At 34.2% G+C, this 24601-nt stretch overlaps 1 long non-coding RNA gene across 2 annotated transcripts in view; it reads left to right on the top strand.

Annotated features, from left to right (window-relative positions):
- Positions 1-354: 354 nt before the first annotated feature.
- The window catches only part of LOC150093928 (uncharacterized), a 159312-nt gene continuing 135065 nt past the window's right edge, over positions 355-24601 (top strand). Inside the window, exon 1 of one of the 2 annotated variants that reach the window (XR_016550335.1) lies at positions 355-443. This is a non-coding gene — a long non-coding RNA (uncharacterized LOC150093928). Of the gene's footprint in view, positions 444-20800; positions 20853-24601 lie in introns of those variants that run through there. The other variant, XR_016550333.1, reaches the window with a different exon arrangement.

The raw sequence follows: 24601 nt of genomic DNA, 5'->3' as shown, positions 1-24601 counted from the left end.
TCAAACATACAGTGCATTTTTAAGCTGCTTCTGACCTCCAGTAAATGAGGTGTTGGTCTGATGCGAGACCGGAACGCCACTAAAGTCATAGTTTAGAAAAAAAAAATGCTATAAATAATAATAATGAAAATAATAAATTATATAAACTGTATAGATTAAAAAATATATAAAATAATAAATTGTGTAAACGTTTTGACTTTTTATATTTGAGTTTGTAATAAGAAATTTTGTCTCATCCAGCAGTAACTTGTAAGTGCTTGTTTGTTAGATGAATTTCTTTTCGAACTTGACAAGAATATTTTCAAGCGGTGTTTTGTTTATTTGAGGATGACAGCAAAGAGCATCTCGTAAGTCATCTCCTGACGCTTGTAAGAGTGTATACCTGGGATAAAGAATAGACAGGATGGGACGACAAAGCTAACGGCAACAAAGGAGGAAAAAAGGTAATATGATTACTTTTCACATTGATTTTTGCTTTATTCCCTAACTCTGAAGCTTTTTGTCCGATTTTTTTTTTGCTCTAAATATCACTCATTCTAATATTTTCAGCTTCAAAAAAATCTTTTCATAGATGAAGTTTGGTATCCTGAAGGGAAAAGAATATCGTGTAATATTCTGCTGGTACTTTAGATGTTCGATCTGTTTAGTAATATGAAGGAAACAAAGAAAGCTTTAACAATAGATAGAAAAAGCCAAGTTCCTAGTAAAGCCCCAAAGAGAATCAAAAAAGAGTAGTTATAGAAAAAAGGAAAGAGAGTTTAGTATATTGCAATTGGAGAGAGAGGGTTGTATCTGCGCTTAGATCTGCGAATTGCTTTTGGGCTGATAAACGAACCGAAAAATTGCTATGAATATTTTAGAACATTTTTGCATATTTTCTCTCCATGCCATCCCGCTTCATGAATGTTTAATATTCATATTTTCTCACACAGAGCAAGAGACTAGGTATCAGTGCAGCTCAACAAATTCTTGATGCTATCAAAGAAACTATGCACCAAAACTGAGTGTATTTCGACTATATGAAATTTGCCAAAGGTATGCTGTATACGAAAGCACGTGAAAAAAAAAACTTTTTAGAAAAATTTCACGCAGTGTGTCGTGGTTGATCTCCATAAATCGAACAAAAAATATGGTTTGGAGGGCTATTAACACGAAACTTGTGAGCTCCCATGTAAGAAAGAGGATCTGTAAGTTAATTATTTTCGCTTAATGCAGTCTAGTTAAAAGATTAACGATCGAAAATTAATTGGTAATTTATCTTTCGCCGGGTGGATTAAAGCATCCATTAATAAACCTTATCGTTATCATCTTGATGCGTGAAACATTGTCTAAAGCAGTTGACGTCTTTCCCCCAAACAATGGATTCGTCAGTTGCCCTCTTTTTCTTCCCTCCCTATACAAATCGTGGCAGCTTTATAGATGATCTAATTAAAGTTTAAGGGGGAAAAAGAGTAATTTGTATGTTTTATAATACACGAAAATTTACTTTCTTATTACCTAACTACCAAGCGGTTTGGTGCCATAACGATGGAGGAATAAATTAACGTGAATTAGCTCAACCGCAGTTTAGAAACATTTAACGGTACCGCCTTGTTTATACTGCCGATCAGTTACTACAAATGACCTCTTGTTATTAATGGTTGTAATGATTTTAATTTCTTACCCGTGATTGTTTTGAATATGTTCTTGAGCAGCAATTTAAAATGATATCCACTTCCTGGTTTAAATTTTTTTTAAAGAGACCGAAAAAATGATAAACTGATAAGACAGAAAGAGAGGAAGTAGCAAGAGCAGCACACAACAGAAAGAAAGGGAACGATTGAGAAAGATCAAGTTTGTATATAAAATCTGCCAACCCACTGCTTACCACTAATTTTTTATTATTCATTCGGCCAGAACTGTTATTCATTCAATAACACTTCTGTGGCGCAATTGGAATAAACATCTTTCTTCAAATGGACAGAAGCTGATTCCCATTTAGTATGCAAAAAAACACAAACTTAAGTTAACCCATATTATGTGATCCTAGTCGTAATTTTCATCTTCCCAGAAACATCTCGGGTTTGCCTGATTTGGACAATAGCATCAGGTGTCCATATTTCGGATTTTATTGTTATATCAGAGAATGTATTTTCACGACTTTTAAACACAATTAACAACCCTCGATTACATTTTTATCTTTCTGAGAGAATTATGCCTTATAATTATTATAGAAAATGAGCATTCTAAGAACATTTCACCTACTGCATTTTTGAAGCTGACCTACAGATGCTTCTAAAGTTGCTGTGTAAAACTTTGGTAAGACTTCGGATATCTTAATTTGAAAAACATCTTAGAAATATAGCATTCCTCAATTTTACATGAAGAAAGTAAATAACACTTTATAAGCAGAATAATAATAACAACAGAAATAACCAATTGTTTGTTGGTCTTCCCCTTTGCCTACTACTATCCACAGGTCTCCATTCTGTAAATAATTTAGGCCATCATGCATTGTTATACCCTGCAATGTGTCCAGTCCATCTCTCTTTTGAATGCATAGTGTTACTGATGATATTCTCTACACCTGTTCTCGATCTTATCAAATGGAATGCTAGCCTATCTCTAATCGTCACACCAAGAATATTCCATTCCATTTCTGAATAACAACACTCGATTATTTATGGGTAAGGCACATTGGTCGAAATATTTCCACTAATTCGTCTAATTCACAAATGAATTAGACGATATCTTTCAATATTGAGGCCTTTGAAGATGTTCATCTTTCCACAAGACGTCAGTAGGCGTCTTTTTATTTCTTCTATTTGTCCATCTTTGAGTTTGCCCCAGATACATTTATGAATCTTCTACCATCTTTTAGTTCCCTTCTTTTTGATGTTAAAAAATTTTTTAATTAAATTTTAGTTAATTTTTTTAGTTAAATTTTCTCATTTCTTTTGTTTTGTTTAATTTTATCTTCACCCGAATTTCACGAGATACTTGAGTTAATTCCTTTTATTTTTATTTCTACGTCTTCTGCCAATAGAACCAAAAGGCAATTTGTCAAGAGTTTTGCAGATATTATATATTTCCTGGTCTTATTCTCATTTTTTATTGGAAATGTTTCCCCTCTTCCTTTTGCAGTTTAATGAAGTGATATGACTATATATAGAGTTTAAGATTTTTATGTATGTTTCTCCTATATCTTGTTTCAGGAATGATTCTAGGTATAGCTGAGGTTTAAATGGAGTTAAATGCTTTTTTTTCAGAGCCCATGAAGGCCAAAGAGCGAAGTTTATTATTCTATTCATTTGTCTCTTTTATAATTCCATAAATAATTGTAGATATTACAGAACAATATATTAAATGTACCCGGGTGGTTAGCGTATCCGCTCTCCAACTAAGAGGCTGTGGGTTCAAATCCCGCCAAGGGTATGAATGATTGTGCTTTCACCTTCATACATTCATTCATCCAAGTATATACGCACTCTTCCAAGATGGACTGAGTCACTTTGAGAGTATTAGATGAAGCTTTCACCCTGCAGTGGGTAGAAAAAGGTGTTGGTCATCATCAACATATTAAATGTGCAGAAATATTTATTTTTTTTAATTTTACAAAATTGTCATTAAGTGCATCTGATGTTTGCAGGGGCATGCATGTTGGCCAGTATCTTAATAGCCCTATAGTTCCCAAGCATTAACTAATTCCAAGAATCGGAATTTGAAGCTGTTGGTCTTATTACAGAAAACTGTCAATGTCATATTATGTGTTTGCATTTTGGAGAATTCTCCCGAATTTACAGCAATTCTCTAAACTTAGATCCTTCATTTTCGGATATTCACCATAATACTCCTTCCCATAAAATCGAGCTTATACGCATTTATTTTGACGATGGAAAATAGGTTTGTCATCTCTGAATTCCATAGAATACTTTTGGATAAATAGGAGCTCTGAATCAGGCTAAAACCCCAGCAAGCCTCCCTAACTTTAAGTTATGGTGGAAATATTCCATGGAAAAGCCTAAAAGTCTATCCAAAAGTAGCTAATTTCTTTACTAAAAGTTAATGTTTTACTCATATATTAGTATTCTGGAAAGTACTTGCAAAACAAGGAAGTGCAGCACATCAATATGGTCATACTGGCCACGCACCCATGTGTTAGATAGGCTTTTTATATAGATGTCCTTGAAAATATATTGGGACACTTCATCTCCCAAAATAAATATACTATTCAAAACCACCAGTCATCTAGTGAGTAAATAGCCAGGGTAGAACACTCACCTGAATTCATTCATGAAACGCATTTTGTGAGGGAACCAGTGGTGTCCTAGGGAGATCAAACATAGACACATCTGCATAGTCTCTCTGTCTATCTATTCTCCAGATTGCAGTTCAGGTGATACATTCAGAGACTTCGCAGTGATGAAAGATATGTTGTAACGCTACTATTGATGCATCACAATTAGAACTACAGCCTCTATCTCCAATCGCAACCTGTTGGCACAAAAATTGCTCAAAGGTAGGATACAGAATTTTGAGAATGTAAGGTAGCTAGAATAGTTTGTTCTCTGTGAATTAAAGATACCAATACCTCCTAAGGAAAGATGAATGTGAGTATACGATTTCCTTTTCCAAAAGGGAAAAAAAAAAAAAAAACATTTGTTGAAACGATATGCAGCGTGTGCCATTTTTACGTAGTATTAATACTTGAGCTTTTTTTTTAAATAGAGACCAGACTAGATAACGTATGGAGTGAAGGTTGTTTGAATTCATCGAATGATATAATTATTCAGAGTCACAATTGCATATATCAGGAATGGCTTTAATTTCTGGACTGTTATTTTATAAATGAATCCTAATAATACTATTTGTCCTGTCACCTTTTCTTTGGTTTTGAACATATCATTGACATTTTAATTGCTGTTGGATCAAAGGTACTTTCTTATAGCATCTTAAGAGGAGGAGGAGAACGGGAGAGTGGAAATTGAACCACAAAGATAGTAAAATTCTTCTGAAAGTTTTTTTTGTCTTTATTTTTCTGATTATGTAAAATGGAACTATTTTTCAATACCGGTGTTGCTGTATTTCATTCGGTGTTGCTTGCAGATTTCCGAAACGTTGAATATTTTAACTGGAGAGTAATCTTTGGTCGTATGATGTTGGATGTTGTGGTTTCCGATAATGGGAAGTGAAGCTCTGTGGCAAACTAAAATTATGTTTTCCTAATATCATTAAGTAAGCGAAGTGATTAATTCAACTTCAAATGCTGAGTTGATAACGATAACGAAGATTTACAGGATTTTTTATAAGTAAATGCTGTCTTTGGTTTTGTATTCAAAATGACAGACACTCTATGATCTAGTGTTCTTGACATGTTCTGCAACTTATGCTAGTCGACACACGAAAAAGGAGCTTACTGGTTCTTACAATGATTCTGCTTCTGCCATGCGCTCATCAGTGTAGAATCTGTGTCATGGACTGTCTTGGAACATATTATTGATAATATGCATTAATTGGTATTATTGGTAATAACACGCAATGGTATCAAAAAGAAACTATTTCGAAGTTGAAATTTAAGCGAATAAATTTAGTCGAAAAATTGACGAAAATTTGTCGGGAAAATATGCCACATGCAGAATGAAAATGTAGACAAAGTTGTATATTATAGAAAAAAGTCGAACTGAGGTAAATGTTTTGTATAAAAATGGACAAATAAAAGAAATATATGAATACTTCGTTTTTATAAGGAATAATAAGTAAATATAAATTTTGAAATCTAGTTCTTCGCAACAGAAGAGATGTTTCTGAAATAGACCAAAGTTCGTTTTATTTTTTTTTTTTGCTGATAGAGATTCTGATCTGCAGTTTCCTGAGCAAGTTGGTCAATTATTCGTGCTGAAGAAAGGTAAGAAGGTAGCGAAATTTTCCCTCCCTGAAACTCCGTTTTTTTTTCATCTCTCCAAAACAGGAAGCCGTCAGAAGAACACACGCAATAACAGACATAAATACACTGCCCTCATCGGCTTTAGTTCATTCGACCGTAATTCAAAACAATAACAATTGCATTGGCGCATCCAATAAGAGCGTTTGACAACAATAGAGAAGACCTTGCGCATCCTGTCTTTTAGATATTTAGCTGGTTGGGCCCAGTGATAGTGGGTATTTCATCGCCCAACCACTACCTCGCTTACTGAGCAACCTGAAGTGACTTAAAAAGGTTTCGTGTTTGGTCTCTAGAGCTGGGTTTCCAGAATTTCTAACCCTTAGCTCAACCCATGATCCACTAATACAAGTGGATAATAGAGTAACTCCCTTTCGCGAGATTCACGTAAAATTTCTACATAGGCCTATGGGTAATTTCAGGCGAGAGTGTTCAGAACATAACAAATTTGTTATCCTAATGTTATGGAGTATTGGGTTCCAATACCATCGCAGAAGCCTACGGCCACTTTTAAGTAGTCCAAGTGTGCAATGTACGCAAAATATGATACTTTTTTTTATTTTTTCACTGAGAGTTTTATGAAATTTTGCTGTTACACAAATGTACGATAGTTGGTAATTGGTATTACATCTTTGCTTTCTAAAGCTTCTAATAGCAGGTTGTGGATTTACTATGTATTTATAATAAGCTTCTGAAAGTTTTCCTTAGGGCTGAATTTATGACTTCTAGAGATGGAACTATCTGACCTGCAGCGAGGTTTGTTTCTGTTCTGGCCAGTTCCAAATGGGAAAAGAAGGATTAGTGTCATTTGTAGGATACTTTATTTACCGAATAAACCATACATCCTTCCAAGAGAAAGTTCATATAGTTTGAAAAATGTGACCATTCCGAAGACTTCTGTTAGAATTAATTAGCTGATAGATTTTGGAGAGGGAAGTAAACAAGAATGATTTTTTTCTGGTGGGGGGGATTTCTTAAGAAATCCAGAACGAATTTACATTTTAAAGAAACTACAACCGAAGAGGAGTCTTCGGTTGTAGTTTTTATTCCACAGAAGAGGTATACAGTTAAAAATAATACTTTAAAAGCACGTTTCAGTGCATTTTAGGACATTTCGCTGAGATGATGATTATCACTCTCTGTTACGAGATTGCCAGAGCATTTCCATTTCCTTAGTTGTTGAGACATGTATGCAGCTTTTGTAAATTTTAGTTATAGATCGAGATGTAGTCGTAGTGGATAGTTTGATCGAGTAAACACTTGAAAACAGTGTTAAAATATTCTTCACCTCATTCGATTTTTTTTCTATTAAATAATATTTACGCACCTCTTCTTGTTGACCATCCAGGCCGTTAATCTGATCTTATAGTGGTTTTGCATAGAGCACGCTTGCAAATGATTTTATTTCTTCGCCATTGTGCATTGCGATGGTGATGTTATCAACTTATGTTAAAAGAGTTATTTTCAGATGTGGTTACAATGATAGTTTTTAACTATCATTGTAATTCATCATTGTGTAGATCTTTGTTCAATGTGCAAGTGAACTAGTGATTTAATTTAAGTGAAAGATTTCACCTTGTATGGAATGAGTAAACTGTTTCTGTGAAATACCAAAATTAAGTTTATAAGAAGCCAAGTTGCGATAATATCTATTGGATCTAATGCGTTAGTGAAATGAAATTGGACTGCACTTATTGGGATATGTGTGGTATGGATATCCATATAACCATAGTCATGTGTAATAAAAGTATGGTTATTTGATATTTGTAGAAGTTGGGCCTTATTCGTTCGAAAAGTTATGAAAAATATTTGGATTTGAAAAAAAGCTTGACCTAATTAATGAGGTTAATCATTATGCATATAACGTTGAACTGGCGCTAATTAGAACAGGAAAGTGCTGGCGAATGTACTTTCAGCGGTTCGATCCTTCTGATTTAAAATCATACGAAGAAGTCTTGGACAGCCATTTCCTCTTCCTGTCCCACCTTTTCATCCCTTTCTCAACGTCTCCACCGTCTGTCCGTCGTCATCAGACACATCACAATGCAGATGACGTAATGAGCAGCTGGCATACGCCGACCAAGAACAGCACTTCCCACGGCAGTATGTGTGCCCGTCAAGGGTTGAACCCCGTTTGCCAATCGGCCCCCCTTTTCATGAAACCAATGTAGGTCTGCCTTGTCCCGGACAGACAGGCTTATGTAGGTCAGAGGGGGAAACGGGACTTGCGGGGTCTTACTCTCTCTCTCTCTCTCTTTCGCTCTCTCTTTTAAAGCGGATGTGATGGGGAAGGCCGTTGAATCAAAGGCTTTTTTAACCCAAGTGTCGCACATACGTGCAAAAAAACTCCCCTTTTTACCCAACTACTCAGGGTTAAACAAAGGTAGAATCCAACTGTGATTCACACACACACACACACATACACACATAGAAAGAGAATGAGAGAGATTTCTGTTTCAAGGCCGTAGCGCCTGACAGTTGGACGCTTAGAAATATAGAACTGTAACCCGGAGGGCGCGCACACACACACATGTTTGGATTTTTCCTACTAATAACGTATCCCGTATCCTTTAGCTATTTCATCCAGAACGTGCATCACCGCAACTCACGCACAAACATAAGGCAAGTACTTTGTTTTTTGGAAAATCTCCATACTTCGTTCATGTAGTATTAGTAGTCCATTCTCTTTATTTTCTATAAATGTTATGATTCTAGAATAAGATGAGGGTGGTTCATATCCCGTTCCACATATACTCTCCAGAAGAATCATATTTGTATAGGGTGAAAGGAAGATGAAATGAAGAGATTGCAGCAGAAAATAAACTTGGAAGTCGAAGAATAAAATTGAATAAATTTATCCTTCGATGGCTGTTTATCTTTTTCAAATAAGCAAGATTTATTTTTCGATATTACGTTGTAAAATCTTCCTTCATCCTTTTTGTTATTAGCATCTGTTAAATATATTCAAGTTAAGTTAAATTCATTTGGAAGAAATTTTAACTCCACGTTTAGATGTCAAAAACATAGGTTCATTAATCATATTACAAATTTTATTAGTTACACTCGATGTCTGTAATTGATGTACTTATTTTTTTTTAATTTATGGTGACCAGATTTTTGCGGCCGAGCCGAATGGAGACTTTCAGACTAGAATATAGAGGATTCAGTCATTATCGTATACAACTCTAGGTTGAAATTTAGATAACTTCATTGCTTAGCTTATAAATAACTTAATGGATGAGCTATTATTCAAATTATTTATAAAACAAGTATAGATATGTCTAGTGTAAAATACATTTAAATCGCCGATAACATGATGGTAATTTTTTGATTTGACTCATAGCTAATAATACTCTTTTCAGCTGTTTATCAATATTTGTGTAATAAATATAAATTAGTGTATGGGTGAATCCGAGCATTTAAAATAATTTTAAGCTCACTTATCCAGGTATTAAAAAAAACTAAATTAATTTTCTGGAAATCTTTAAAAAATCTATTTTTACCTACTTCTACTATACTCAACATATCAGAATTTGACATCACTTTTTTTGTTCTTATCTAACTTATAATATTTCTTTGATGTGTATTACTTTGATCTGATAAACTATATTTCAAGAAATCTGTATATTCATTTTATCTTAGAAACTGCTAGAAATTTCCCATCGTTTTCTGTTGCTACACCAACTATAATAAAACCATAAAAGAGGATTCTCTTAATTTGTTTCTTCACTACATTTTATATTATTATCGAAAGTAACTGGATTTTGAAAGATTTCGTATAAACTTTGTACTGGGATACGTAGTGTGTGTGTGGGGGGGGGGGGATGATGATTAGTAGTTAGAGCGGGAGGGGTAAATGGGCAAGCGAAAAATTACATAAATAATTTTCTAATTAGTCTTAAAATTTTGACACGATGGTAGATCGAAATATTCAAATAATTTCGAGCTCACAATATTTTGGATACGTCTTATCCAGTTGGAGAAAAATTCCTAATGTCTTTTTTTTTTGTTTTAATTTTGTCATTCTGCCCACCTTTTCGTCTTTATTATAAACCATTCTTTACATTTATTGGGATTTTATCACTGTTCCCCCATCTCTGTATGTGAGAGTGGGCGTATACCCGTTTTTATTTTTCTATTTCCTTATATTTTCTATTGTATTCATGTAAAATATGGGCGTGCAATCTTTTGACTCTGAGTTGAGGAAGATTTGTCTATATCAGCATACTCTGTTAGGAAGAAAAATCCAGTTAATTAAAAATGTGTACAATTTTGCAGCTGCAAATTCATAGTAAATATAACAGTTTTTTTTATTAATAAGTACATGTGAATGCAGTTATATTTGATTAGCAATTTTTTCGAAACAATTTTCTAGTAAATTGACTCTCAGAGCTGCAATTTGCGCTTATAGTGTGTAAAGCATAAGGCTAGTAATACTTAAAAGTGACCCTTCAGTAAATCTATTAGAGTTGTGTGTAAGTGTGAAGATGAAGAGTAACATGGCTGGATCTTGTCGCTTTCTCTTATCACGTCGGCCATGAATCTCATTTAGGTCTGTACAGCACGCGTAATATTCTGAGGGCTTTCCAGCTTTTTTTTTTAGGTCAAGAGCAAACAGGAGAGTTAATGACGTCATTCCCTCCCCCTCTAACTCCCCATAAAAGAACTAGGCCACACGTGGCCTGCTTGTCAGTACATCTAGGCAACGGACCCAATGCCAGTTTAGAGGGAGGAGGGGGGGGGGAGGATTGATCAGTGTCATCAGTATAATACTAGCTGTATTGATGACATCACAATTGCACAGACGAACATGTCGTTTTTTTTTTTTTTCGTGTAGGAGATGTGGAATACGTCTCTCATACAGCCTTAGTTATCAATGCTACAAATACGGTCGTAACTGGTCATACACAAATGAGAAATCTTTTTGTGCAAGACATGAAAAGAGAAAGTGTGTGTTGCTTTCTCTTAAAAATAATAATAAAAAAAAAAAGCAAAGCGAAGCACTAGAGGGATCACCATCTTCTTGCTTCTGTTTTCAAGGCTAACAGTTCGTCGTCTAAGTAGAAAAACGTGCTCCAACTCACTTTTTTCCTTCGCTGGAAACTTGTTATTGCCGCTGCTCTCTCTCTCTCTCTCTCTCCTTTGCGTCACTGTAGACCGAATTCTTAATCATCATACAACTATGTCCTTTGGGCAGCAGCTGAAAATGTTGTAGCAAAGCCAATACGCTCGACGTATACAAGATTACCGATCAGGTTTCGACATGACCTGGAGGGGTTTTCCATATATTAACCGGTTCGACTAGGGGATTCGAGTTTTAGGCAACTGTCATGAATTCTATCCTCGGGCTTTCAAAGTGGGTTTGTCTCGTCACAGTAAAAAGAGCAGAAACAGCAGAAAAAATCATGTTTCAAATATGTGCAGACACGAACTATGTTCAGTGCCCAATTTCGGCTTCGTCTGTGATCGTGTCCTCATTATATAAAGGAAAAAAAAGGGAGATGAGTGAACCTAAATTGAAATATAAAGGTTAAGAGAGTTTATTCTCCATTCTCACATGATAATATTCTTCCATTCAGACGATTAGAGCATTGGGAAAAAAAAGAAGAAAATTCTCATAAATGACACCTTTTGAACTTATCAAAGTTTTTAGATTAGAATTTCCAGCGACAATGAATATTCTTAGTGCCAAAATGATTTGTGTTAGATATATGTTCAGATCCGTTTAATCTATTGAGAGAACTGTTTCTTTTAATATTAGCAAGTGAAACAAAATATCAATCCCGTTGACTGTTAAATGGATTACTCTTTCTCTCTCTCTCTCTCTATCTCTCTCTCACACACACGCGCGCGCGCGCGCATAGAACCTTGAAACATCAATTTGGGGAAGGGGATTTAAATAATTAAATAATCCCAACTGCAGATTCTCCAGACATTTTTATTTATAAAATAAATAGAAATATAAGATATGATAAGTGTGTAACAGATTGAATGTGATCAATATGCAACCACTTTCTAGTAGGACCAGTTTTTCTCCGTGATAAAAGACTATAAGAAAGTGTGACATCTAACTCTCAGTCGTTGAGCTAGGTATGCATAATTGAAAAGCATATGAAAGAGAACCGAAACATTAAATGAAAAATTAAATAAATAAAATATAATGGGATTAAAACAATTATAAGAAAAAGTACAGTTTGTTGAATCTGAATGTCCACTTAGGATCCAAATTCAAGCAATATATTCAAATAATTCCAATATTACAAATTCAAAATAAAATAAATAAAATTGCCTTTATAAAAGAGAATTCAGTTTAAATATTCTACAACAGTGTACAGCATAGTGTACCGTCTTGCTCTTTTTAAATGGTGTTTATAACACTGGGATAAATGATATGATATAACACAGTTTGATATATATGTTGAGCATACGTTGAACGTATATTACATAATATATACATATATAGCTTCATAGCTGTATCAATACTGTATTATGCGTTAAAAATAGATTAATGAGGCGACTTTTAGATGTAAAATTTAGAAAAGTCTGTGCTCGAATTTTGATCTGCCTTTTGGAGGAAAAAAAAAAAAAGAAACGAAGAGGAGATAACGAGGCTATTAAACAGTAGATAAAGATGGTCTCAACTTCCTATTGGAAAATTGCTTGTGGGTATTTGCCAAAGCGGATGCATTACAGTGGTAAGCGTATATCAGTTAAATATTATTCGGTTCATAATACTGAAGGTGAACCGCTTATTAGGGGCTATTGGATTAGCATAACATTGTGTGTGTGTGTGTGTGTGTGTGTGTGTGTGTGTGTGTGTGTGTGTGTGTGTGTGTGTGTGTGTGTGTGCGTGCGTGTGTGTGCACACGCATACACACTCGACTCATTACAGTGATTTACAGCCGTTTGTACGCAGTTATCATTAATTCTGGACACAGCTGCCAACGATCTGGTAACGTCTCTTCTCCATCTAAGAATCCACACAACAAGAGAAGCATCCAGTGGATCACAAAGGGAACAACTTCGCCAACCAACTGCTTCCAAGGCCAAACTCATAAACGTTTCGTGTTCATCTGACAAGTGGTGTTTAAAGTTACCGATCATCTTATCCCCCCCCCACCCATCCCGCAATCTCTGTGTGGTCCCGCGTCTATAGACCATTTCGACACGTTACCCTCGCACTAAGACAGTTTAATTGTTTCTCCTAATGCCCAAATTGTTTTAATTTGATCTCTCATTGGCTCCAGAGGATCCTGCAGACTATTGTGCAGGCCACACGACAGCGCCTTCTAATTTCGCAGTCATTACAATGTCACTGTCTCATTCGTCTGGATTTCGTCTGCAGAAAGATTGAAGGGTACTTCCCGATATTAAATACGCTTCCTTAATAGGACAGCTGTCAGTATTTAAGTAGTCGACGAGGCGAATTGCCGAGGGAGAATCAGAATCTGGCAGACAATTGCTTGAAGAAAAAAACCACACGAGTATTTCTACTAACAATACAGCACACCTGCTGTTTCTGCGACACATAATGCTACCTCTAGCCACTAGACCCGTTGTTTTTGATGCATTATACTTGAAACCACCAGACTTGTGATTTCCCTTATACGTCTAGATAGCTCAATTTGTTTCACGTATTTGTGTTCCTTATTATACCCCCATCCTGTTGTTTTTCACTTTCTTCACCTCAATTCACCATACCTATTGCACAGAATGAAGTATTGCTTGTTTCTTTATCCGCGAATTATCTGAGTAATAACTTGTTATTATCCTGGACAAAATTTAAATGTGCTCAGCCTTTTGAGCCCCCACTCTTCCCTTGACATTATTCAAAAAAATCTTTACTACAGAATTAGTATTGTTTATAGTCAGTAGAATAATATTAATCCGATAAGTTCATATTAATTTCTTGTTCGGAATGTTGCAAAAAGATCCCAATCATCCTAAGAGGTTGTGTTTTGTATGTTGTAATTGCCACCAGTTCTTCTCTTGTATGTATAATTTTTATTATACATACAAGGCATTTTTTAAAATGTGCAACCTACGTTTGTTATTCCTGACTATTTATATCGTAAATAATGGCGTTTGTTATTGGCTCCTCGATGTAACATTTTCTTAGAAAATTCCTCCTCGTGAGACCTTCCCAGTCCTTCAGTTGCGTTCGTGTAAGGGAATGCCATCACATGAATACCAAATAAATTCAACGTACGTTTCTACCAATTTTCAATTTTAGGAAAGAAAATGTGAAGTCAATTTTTTTTTTAGAAAAATATTTCAAAAACTATAAAAGATATTCCCATGAAGAAAGAAAAGTTTTCATTTCCACTTGCTATCTTTTGTTGTTTAAAAAATCGTCAAAGGAAAATAGCAAAAAGAAATTAAAAAAAAAAGAGTCTATAGCAAATGATTTTCATGGTATAATTAAAATTCATAAATAAAGACAGATTTAGCAATGGATTACCAGATAAATTATCTCAGAAGTTCACTTTCTTCACCCAATTCATTGCACAGAATGAAGTATTACTTGTTTCTTCATCCGCGAACTAGCTTAGAAACCTAGTCCAGAAAATTGGTACATTCAGCTATTGAATATACCAAATAAGTGAAATTATTCCAAATGTGATAGTGACTGGTCTGATGGTGCAAATCAGTATACAGAAAAACTAATCAGATATATAAAAGAAGACTGTTATAAGAGTTCTTCAAGTTTGTTGCTGAATTTTTTTATTATTTTTTTTTATAATGCATTTCACGCAAGCAGGTTACGTCTAGGTTTCGGCTAAACATTTATTAAAATTTGGTATTTGGAATTCTTATAAAAATATCTCGGCATCTCAATTTGTATATTGAATTTTATGTCTCAATTATATAATGCAACACTCCTCTGGCTGAGTGGGGAAAAAATTCAGATTTAGGATGTTGTACTACAATATGACCACGTAGGACATTTCTTATTGGAGTTGTTTTTAATGGCAACACATTTCGAATTGTAGTAATAATTCCGAACTAGCTGGATGAAATTTAATTATATTTAGCATTAAATATCTTTTAAATTGTTGTTGAATCTTTTTAATTTTGTTTTCACTCAGATCATTCATTATGACAAAATTAAGCAAAACAAAATTAATTGCCTTCAGCGCCTAAAGCTAAAACGCACTATAACTTATTGCAAATCGTTTACATCGGTTCATCTTATTCTTCTCTTCTCTCCTTCCCTCTTTTATCCATGCATAGTTATTATATTTTATTTTCTAAGTTTTATTTCAAATAATATATCCTCTAGGAAACCTTCATAGAAAAATGTGATTCTCTCTCTCTCTCTCTCTCGCTTCCCAAGACTTTCTCAGAAATATTGCAAGGAGATCAAGAGTTTACGATGATTTGGTAGATCTCTTGATGCATTTAGTTAAGGGCCCTGACCGCAAATAAGAAAATGTTTCCTATTCCGTGCACGACCAGCTGCGAAGTCCCCTGATGTGTGAGAACGCTGGAGGTGACATAACTTTTGTCAGTCAACTGCGATACCAAACGTCAGACAGCTACTTCACCTGCCAGACTCCGTAACTTGACAAGACACAGCTTACAGGGATCCAAGCTGTGCTAAATTCAAGTGATCAGATAGAGGGATGGGCCTGTGCTTGTGGCTCTACCAATTGCGATATTCCAACGGGGAACGATGTCAAAAATCGGCCATTTTGCTGCGGTTTTTTTAATATATATATTTTTTTATTCGTGTGACTTGAACGGTTAACCGAAGCACATTATAAACTACGTTCAGCCTTGTAGCACTCGTTTATCGATCGGCTTCCGTGTCGGGAATCTGTTTACCCAGAAGTAGCGTCAGGTAGATTCCTATCTTCGCTATCCCTTCTATAAGCTGTGTACGTTACACACACACACACAGTGCAGCTCTTTTACTTTGCCACATTCTTAAACTGCCTAAGGGAATTTTTAGATATTTGTGTATGTGTATCATAGAAGAGAATTTCTTAGTCCTCCCCCCCTCTTTTTTACACGTAGTTCAGAGCAGTGTATTCAACTTAGAATGCAGGAAGAATTCAGTGAAGGAGATATTTCTCCATCCAAGAGCTACTAATATTGGAAAATTTATTGTTATGACTTCTATTAAACGATGAAGATATTTCAGATCTCTTAATAGACAGTATTATCCTAATATCTGTGTTATTTTTAATCCTTTCTAAATCACTACACCGAAATTGATGTTATGCAGTCACACCACAATCTTAACTTGACTTTTTTTTTTTTTAATTTTTAAATTTTTTTAAAATTTTTAGATCTGGATTCGGTGTAGCTTGAAAAAGTACTATGTTTAGTCTCTGGGTTATCTGACCTATACCTACTCCATATTACTAACGTACGGTAGGGTGCGATTACGTTTAAAAATTATAGAATTGTCTTAAGTTTCTTCTCCTCATGTCAACTTTATGGCACGTTCTAAGCAAAGTGATTTTTTCCTTAAAGATGTAGATCACTTGCTAAACAGTCCTTTAATGCAATGTTACAGTCATTGCTCCTAGCCAACGTGTTCTGGACAAGTTTTTTAATCAGTTTTTTTTTTCAATTAACTTCTAAGGATTTTTCAGTTTATAAATGTTAATCGAGTCTGTAATGGTAATTGTTATGATGATTGTCGCCATTTTCTTTTTTCTAACAATTGAACTGTAAATTTCAAATATTTTATTAACAGTTTAAAGGCATCTCTATAATCATATTTTCAGCTTTGGGTTCTCAATAATCATTTAGTTACCTAACACACTAATATCCCAATACCTTAGTTACATCATTGCCATACATTTAAAGTTTTTATTTTGTGATTTTTTATCTATCAGTTTAGATGATTAAGATGTTTTAAACAGTTTTATATCTTGTTTTAATTTTAGCTTTTCCAAAACAAATCACTTTACAAAATTTCATGGTCATTTTTGTGACTCCCACCCATAGGTAGCACATTAGTACCATGGAGGATAAACGTAATTATTTTTTACATAATCCAGAAACCCTGCTCTAATGACCAAACATGGAACTTTTTCAAGCCACTTCAGGCCTCCAATAAGCAGGGCGGTGTTCTCCTACCTAAAGACAATCACAAACATCCATGCCCACGGAGGGATTCGAATTCGCAGAGCCATACGTTTCCATGACAACCAAACAAAATATAATAAAACTGAGGTATTGCATATTCATCCTGGAAAAATCTCTTGATTATTTTCCACCAGTTAAGACCATTCTAAAAATCAGTATTCCGTTTTCACAAGAGATGAATTTCAACTATAAATTTTGCCATTTTAATCTCTTTCCTATTTTAATTCCACTGTCTAACAATCAGCCAAAACGGTAGGATAATGAACGTGTTCAAAACTTATCAATCAAATCCTGAGATTCTCTGCCATCTGTATGTGGGATAGGATTGGACGATTCTAAATTTATGACCATTACATTGTTGTTTTTCTTTTCAGTGACGGAATTTTACATCTCCAATTCATTTTTTACAACTTTAAGTCTTGAATTTTGTCCAACGACTCGGCCAGAATGCCCTTTTTTCTTTCCTGTCTATATTTACATAGATTTACTATCTATGTTTCACATCTATAAAGCACTGGTCAGACCACACTTGGACTGTTGTGCTCAGATTTGGTCACCTGGTTTTCAGTGTGATGTGGAGATATTGGAAAGGGTCCAGAGGCGAGTGACTAAGACAATGTTAAATCTTTGGAATGGTGGCTATGGAGAGAAGTTGAAGAAATGTGGATTACAGACTTCGGTGGATAAGAGGAAGGGAGGTGATATGATAGAGACATTTAAGTTAGTGAGAGGATTTTATCAGATCACCAGAGGGAATTATAAAAAGAAGGTGAGAGGAGGAGAACCAAATGTCATCCCTGGAAGTTATGTAAAAGTGTGGTGAAGAGGGGTGTGAGGAGTAGATTTTTTACATGGAGAATTGTCAGTGAATGGAACGCATTACCAGAATGTGTTGTTAATCCAAGGAGTGTTAAGATTTAAAATTTAATTTTAAGATTCTATATGATAAATATGTTGTCAGTTGAACGAACCTCCCACGATGAGCCTGTCGACTCCATGGAGGATGCAATAATAATAATTTTTTTTCAATATCAATATCATAGCTTATTATTATACAGTTTATTTACATATTCACAATTTTTTTTAAATATTAGTATCTTCATTATTGTATACACCTTTTGTTATTTTTTGTGACTGTTTTGTTACATAATCTGCATTCTTTGATTATGAGGATTACGTGTAGATGAATGAGGCATTTTAATCCCACCTACTTCGAAGCTTGGGTTAGCTTTTATGAAGAGGGTGGGATTTAGCCTTCACTATTTATGTTATTGTTGTTACTGTTTATGGATGGGATGTAGGCATTGGATGCTGGTGATTTGTGATAATATACCAACAAAGTTAATGGTATATTAACTTTGTTGGTATATTTTCCAGAGTTCGTTTTTTAATGTTCTGTAGTCGTCTATGTGTTTGAAATTTCTTGGTAGGTTGTTGAGTTGCGTGGGTATCTGATGTGATCTCGCAAATGAACCGTATGAGTTGCTGAAGGTGTAGGGATCTAGAGAGTTGTTGTAGATCGTGTTATAAGATACGTGTCTCTGCTGTTTCGATAGGTGATGTTGAAGTAATTCCTTATTAATGTTATGTAGTGTTTCAGGTTTTTATGCTCAAGATTCTGTGTGTCGCCATGTGCTTGTCGGATATTGGTTGTTGCGTGTAAGGTGTCCAAATCACTGTTGACACAATTTTCCTATGTAGTGTTTCTAATTTTGTTAGGTAGCTGTTTGATGTGTTTGCATAGACTGTAATACCATATCTGAGTAGGGATTCGCAGATACCGTGATATAAGTGTTTTTTTATGTTGGATCTTTTACTTTGAAGAGTTTTGCTGCGATGATCCGGAGTTTGGTAGGTAGGTATTCTATGTTTTGTCCATTTAAAGTGGCAATCTATGTAGAGACCAAGGTATTTTGCATGTATTACAGGTTTGATTTCGGGACATTGGCAGGTATTTTTGTTGTTAATGCAGCGGTATGTGTGACAGTGTATCGATAACCAATAATAATAATAATAATAATAATAATAATAAAACACAGTTGTTCACTGTAGAACCATATTGTTTAACCACTAGAGAGATATTAAGTTTTATTTATTTATTTTAGATGTTAGAAATATTCTTCAGCTTTTTGATTGTTATATGGCGTGTGCTAATTCCATATTATCAAGAGTCTCTTTTTTCTCTGCACCCAAAGAAAAAAGTTTATCCATTGTAATTCTTCATTCCTGGATCTCTTCATTATTCTCCCCCCCCCTCTCCATTCTAAATCTCCATTCCTAGTATGAGTAATGTATTTCCATATTATATTTGATTCTTACTCAGTTCAGTTTCTTTTTATTGATGCTTACCGTTTTTTCCCAGTATGCTATAAGTGTAATGTCACAAGCATATTTTAAACATTAGGAATAAAATTCTGACAGCGGGTATTTCCTTGCTGGGTATTTCCTCTAGAAATGATGATAACAAAAAGATATGAAAGATATGTAAAAAAAGAAAAAAAATAGTCTTGACTTTCGTTTGAATCTAAATATAACTTACGTATTAGCAGGGTAAAAGGGTTTAGTTATATTATCTTGTAACACTTTTATGTTGTTATGACACTCCCATCCCCTAAATTTCCGATATATATCTCTTATCTCATCACATTATAACCAGGGATGAGAGCTAAGGGTTTTGCATGAAACTTTTTTCAAGCCATCAAGCGCAGTATTGTGGTCTAGCACAATCTTATGAAAGATTGAAGTTCCAGTTGAGTTAAGAAATGCATCTGATTCACTCACTGGTGAAGTAATTATTTTAACAATATATTAAAAAAATATAATAAAATAAAAAACAATGCATTGATAGCTTTATGCTGTTTACTTTTATGTATACCCGGTTCCAAAACAAAAGCTGGTTCATTTTTGTTGATACCTACTATTTTTCATTTACAATTTCAAATTCTTTAATAAATATGAAATAGAAGTGAAAGTTAATTCCACTAAGTCGATAGAGCCTGAAACATCGCATCTAGTAACAAATGAATGCTTTCTGATACTTCATTATCTCTAATCTTAGGAACGAACGAAATACAAATTAATCTTGGAAACAAAAATAAATTGATAATAAAAAATTCATGAGGGATCAGTGGATAAATTTACACATGCTTAATTATGCAAAAAAAAAAAATTTTAAGCAAATGGTATAATTTTTTTATAAACTTGATAAACTCATAAGCCTCGTAAGCCTGCTCACTTTAGTGAAAGAGACATGGCGGGGAAAAATGTGAAGAGTTGTACGTCTGATAAGTTCAATATTTCTACAGGTGCACAATAAACCTATGTTATTATAGCGAGCACGGAAGCAAAGAAGTATTATAATTGAAGGTATTTTGATAATACCTGATTAAGGGTCAAAGTCATTAACGACACAGTTTGAATAACCTTGACCTTCATTATAAACATTTCGGCATCCTAATAAATTATTTCAGTCACACATCGCTAATCAATTCCCAATATCTAATCTCGTTTATTTCAGGCCTCAACATGAATTATAAGTCCAATTGACGACACCGAAATTATCTGCCTGCCATTTCTTCCTCGCGCACATTAAGTTCTCCTTCATCCGACTGGGTTACAGCTTCCATGTGCATCGATGTTGCATAATCGGAGGTCATTAGCCTCAAGTTCACTAGTCGCTCTTTTACCTCTTCCAGCACCGAGACGGGAAGTGGTTGGAAGATAATATTCTGTATCTTAACATCCCCTTTTCACTTGGAGACGCTGCGCTATCAGTGTGTGTGTGCTAACCAGACGACAGGAATGACTCTCATTTTATCACCTGGCTGATGTAAGTAATTTAAATAACTACTATACAGAATGTTGCACATCAGCATACTGTTCCAGTTATGCCACTACTGTACTGCTGGACTGCAAGAAGTTCAGGTATTGGTGATTGACGCTTGGCTGATCGTTTACGAAAAATTTAACAAGCGTGCTTTGTTCTGTTGCAATATGCCTCGTGTGCTTGTGACTAAATTAAGCCATCAATAGTAATTATTGTTGCGTTAATATCAAAGCTTCCTCACACCCCAAAGAAAGTCCTCTTGAGTTTCTACCTTTGTTCTTTTTTCGGATTACTACAATGCTTGAGTTAAAAATCTATTTATTGCACCGAAAATATGTTTACTTATTTTTTTACTTTGTTACTATGATGCGAGTTTATTTTTGTTTTAATATTTGTGTTATACAGGAAGATTTAACGTTGAGATTTTACCTTTTTAATTAAGTTGCTAGACATTATACCTGAGTAAGAAAAGTTAGTGGTAACTTCCTTTCTTTGTTATTGCAATGCCAAATAATAATTTTAAAAAATAAAGAAATTACGTAACAGTACTGGCTGAGAGATGGAGGTTATAATTAATTTTCTGACATTTTGGGAAAATAGGCGAGTTTCTAAAACGTATTAAATGATATGTTTTATTTTCTGTTCCAACTGAAAAAACAAAACAAAACATTTATCATATTTATTTTTCCGATGCAATCTATGAGTATATTGATTAGTCTTTCAACCCTTTCAAAAACTGAAAACTTTTACTACAATTTACTTTTTCATGAATTTGCAGATTAAGCAATGTATCGAATAAAAATTGGGAGTATAGCGTTTTCTAATGAAATAACTTGCATATATATCTCATACACAAAAACGAGAAATGCATTATTACATTTATTTAAAGCAAATAAAATATGAGACATATTGCAGTTTGCTTGTAATGATGATGAGCAGCACGAACTTATTGAAAACTATTCCCATTAGACTTAATATAATGCATTTGCTGCTAGAAGAAGCAAAGAAATCATAGTAATAACTATCGCTCATAAAAATGAAGAATAATAAATTTATTAGCTTTGAAGGCATGACCTGATATTTTTCCACTGTATTAATTAGATGGCCATTTAAACATGTTCTGCAGACGGATGAATAAGGTAAATAAATAAGCTAAAGGTATTGAAATAAAGAATTATTATTAATAATTCTTTCGGATCTCATTCGCCCATGTAAACATGGGAGAATGAGATCCTCTATTTATTATGGAATTTGTAATTTTTGTGACTGATAGATCATCTGTAAATTTGTAACTGAGGAATATAAAAATATAAAAAAAAATTATGGACGAACTCGAAAGAGATGGTTTGATACGAAGTTAATGTGTTTTTTTTTCCTGTTATCGATTTAAGTTACGTTTAAGACCTACTGTAATAATATCGCGTTTCTTTTGCCAATTAACAAAATTAATAATGATTATGTGATAGTAACCTATTTAGAAATGCTCAATAATATTCGGTTAGAAATTTTCTAATGTGATATTATCTTTAAAATTAGGAACATCTCAGCCAGAATGATAAGTGATTAGCATTTATTTATTATTATTATTTTATTATTTCTTTTATTTTTTATTTTTGGTTTGGTCAGAAGACGAATTCCTATATACAGCCCCTGGAAAATTCTGCGATCTCCTATAATGTATCGTTACTTCTAAGAAGAAGGGGTGTGATAGGCGTCTTTTAATGGTTGTCTTAACGCCCTCAGAGTCACGCAAATGACAGTGACTAGATAAGAGCTTCAGGGGCGCGAAAAATAAGGAGGGATAAGCTTGGTGTTTTCTGGCTAACAGATCTTCCTCAAAACAGATGTTTATAAGCGCAAAAGATTTGATAATAGCAGGATGTAAAACACTAACATATGTTATTAAATGCAAGTAGAATATGATCTACTACATGTCCCTAATGTATAAGAACCGCACGAGACAGGTGTCTCTTATTCTGCTCTTCGTGGTTTGAGAAATATTTTAATTATTACCGAAGACATTTAATGCTTAGATTGCATTTGGCTTGTTAACTACTACCTTTCAGTGAGTAGTATTACGATTTAGGAAAAATACTAATTGGTTTGTTTTTTTTTCGAAATTCAAGTCATCTTTATAAACAATGAATGCTAATTTTGAATTCATCGCTAAGTGAATGAATACTACTTTGAGCCATAGCTCACGTCTCATAATCATTGTCTTAATTTCAGATGGGAAGTCAAACAGTTTTAGCTATTTTTAAATATTTATAACAAGGATCAGAATAGTTTGCTCTTATTGACTGCCTTGCACATAGAAAGCTCGAATTGGCTAAAAATACATTGAGACTTCAGAAAAATGTTTCCTACTTATATAGCCGTTGGTGTACTCTACTATTGACAAGATTTTCTGCCTACAGAAGTTAGTAAGACCAGTGTGGCATCCTATGATAAGTTCTCTACTTGTCACAGTTAGTATGCAGATATAAGATCAAATGATATTCTAGAATATCAGTTTGTGATTCTGTATATCCATCCATCCTGGCTTCTTGTTAAATTCTGTTCATCTCAATTTTCAATTAGATCATTTTATAATACTGTGCCGGATGCGTCTCTGATCGTTTCATCTTAGATGCAGTCCTTTACGCTTACGTTTTTTTTTTTTTTCTGTGTGAGATGATTAAATATTTTCTTCTTTCAAGGGTGTAGGTTTCGCAGCCTTATTTAGTGTATAGCGAATGTAGCCGGTGTAAAATACCGCTGTTATTTTAATATTTATATTTCTTCACGATAGTTTCCCAGATGTGCAGAGTAGATATCCAAAGTACTTGTTTTCTTTTGCCTACTTCCTGTGATGTTGCATTGCTACTTGAATGATGTCCTCTAAATATTTATATTCAATTACTGTTTCAAAAATGTTGTTATATTTAGTCGGACTTTATAGTTTTGATAGTAATTATTCTTCAAATACGTGGATTTTTTCGGTTATATGGAAAGTTAAAAATTTTTGAAAGCAAGAAGTCGGAGAAATTAGGACAATATCATCGATATCACTGGCAGAGAAGATATGTGCATTGTTTGACCATATCTATTTTTTAGCCTCCTTTTTTAGGTTAGATTTCCAGAGAACAGATTCCAGATTTGTTGAAAATATTAGTGGGAGTAAGGAATATATTCATACTCAAAGTTGCCTATACAGAGATGTCAGAAATGCAAACTTCGTTCTGCTCATTTAACTGCGATTAAAGTCTGACCTTTGTAATATGTACTATACTTTTTGACAGCTCCATTCACAAAAGTTTGTTAAATATGTATAGTACATGACTTGTTTATGAGTTAAGAATTAGATAAGCCAGAATTCCTACCGTGGAGATAAAATATGATTTTCTGCGACTTCGCTCTTCCAGTAGGCAAGGTAGTGATGCTGTCACACACATTTAGTGATGTGCTTTTACGATAAATGCCTTCTGAAAACTACCTAAGTTACGATTTTGGCAAGATCGCATTGTTATTCTGTAAGTAAACGTCGTCATCAAGTTCTATATTATCATTTTAATATTAATGTTAGTGTTAAATCTGGTGTAATGAAACACTTAATGCACACCCTACTCAGAATAAATACAGGAATCACAAGAAAAAAAAAATCCTTGGATAATTTGATGCATCAGTTGTTCCCGATAGAGGCACCTCAGTACTAATAGCTAGGTATATTTGTTGCTAAATTAATACCTTCCAAATATTTATTTCGGGCGTCC

The sequence above is a fragment of the Typopeltis vanoorti genome, chromosome 23 (assembly GCF_054136105.1).
Source record: "Typopeltis vanoorti isolate ZY-2024b chromosome 23, IOZ_Tvanoo_1.0, whole genome shotgun sequence".
Lineage (NCBI taxonomy): Eukaryota > Metazoa > Arthropoda > Arachnida > Uropygi > Thelyphonidae > Typopeltis > Typopeltis vanoorti.
This window is presented reverse-complemented; position numbering and strand designations above follow the sequence as displayed.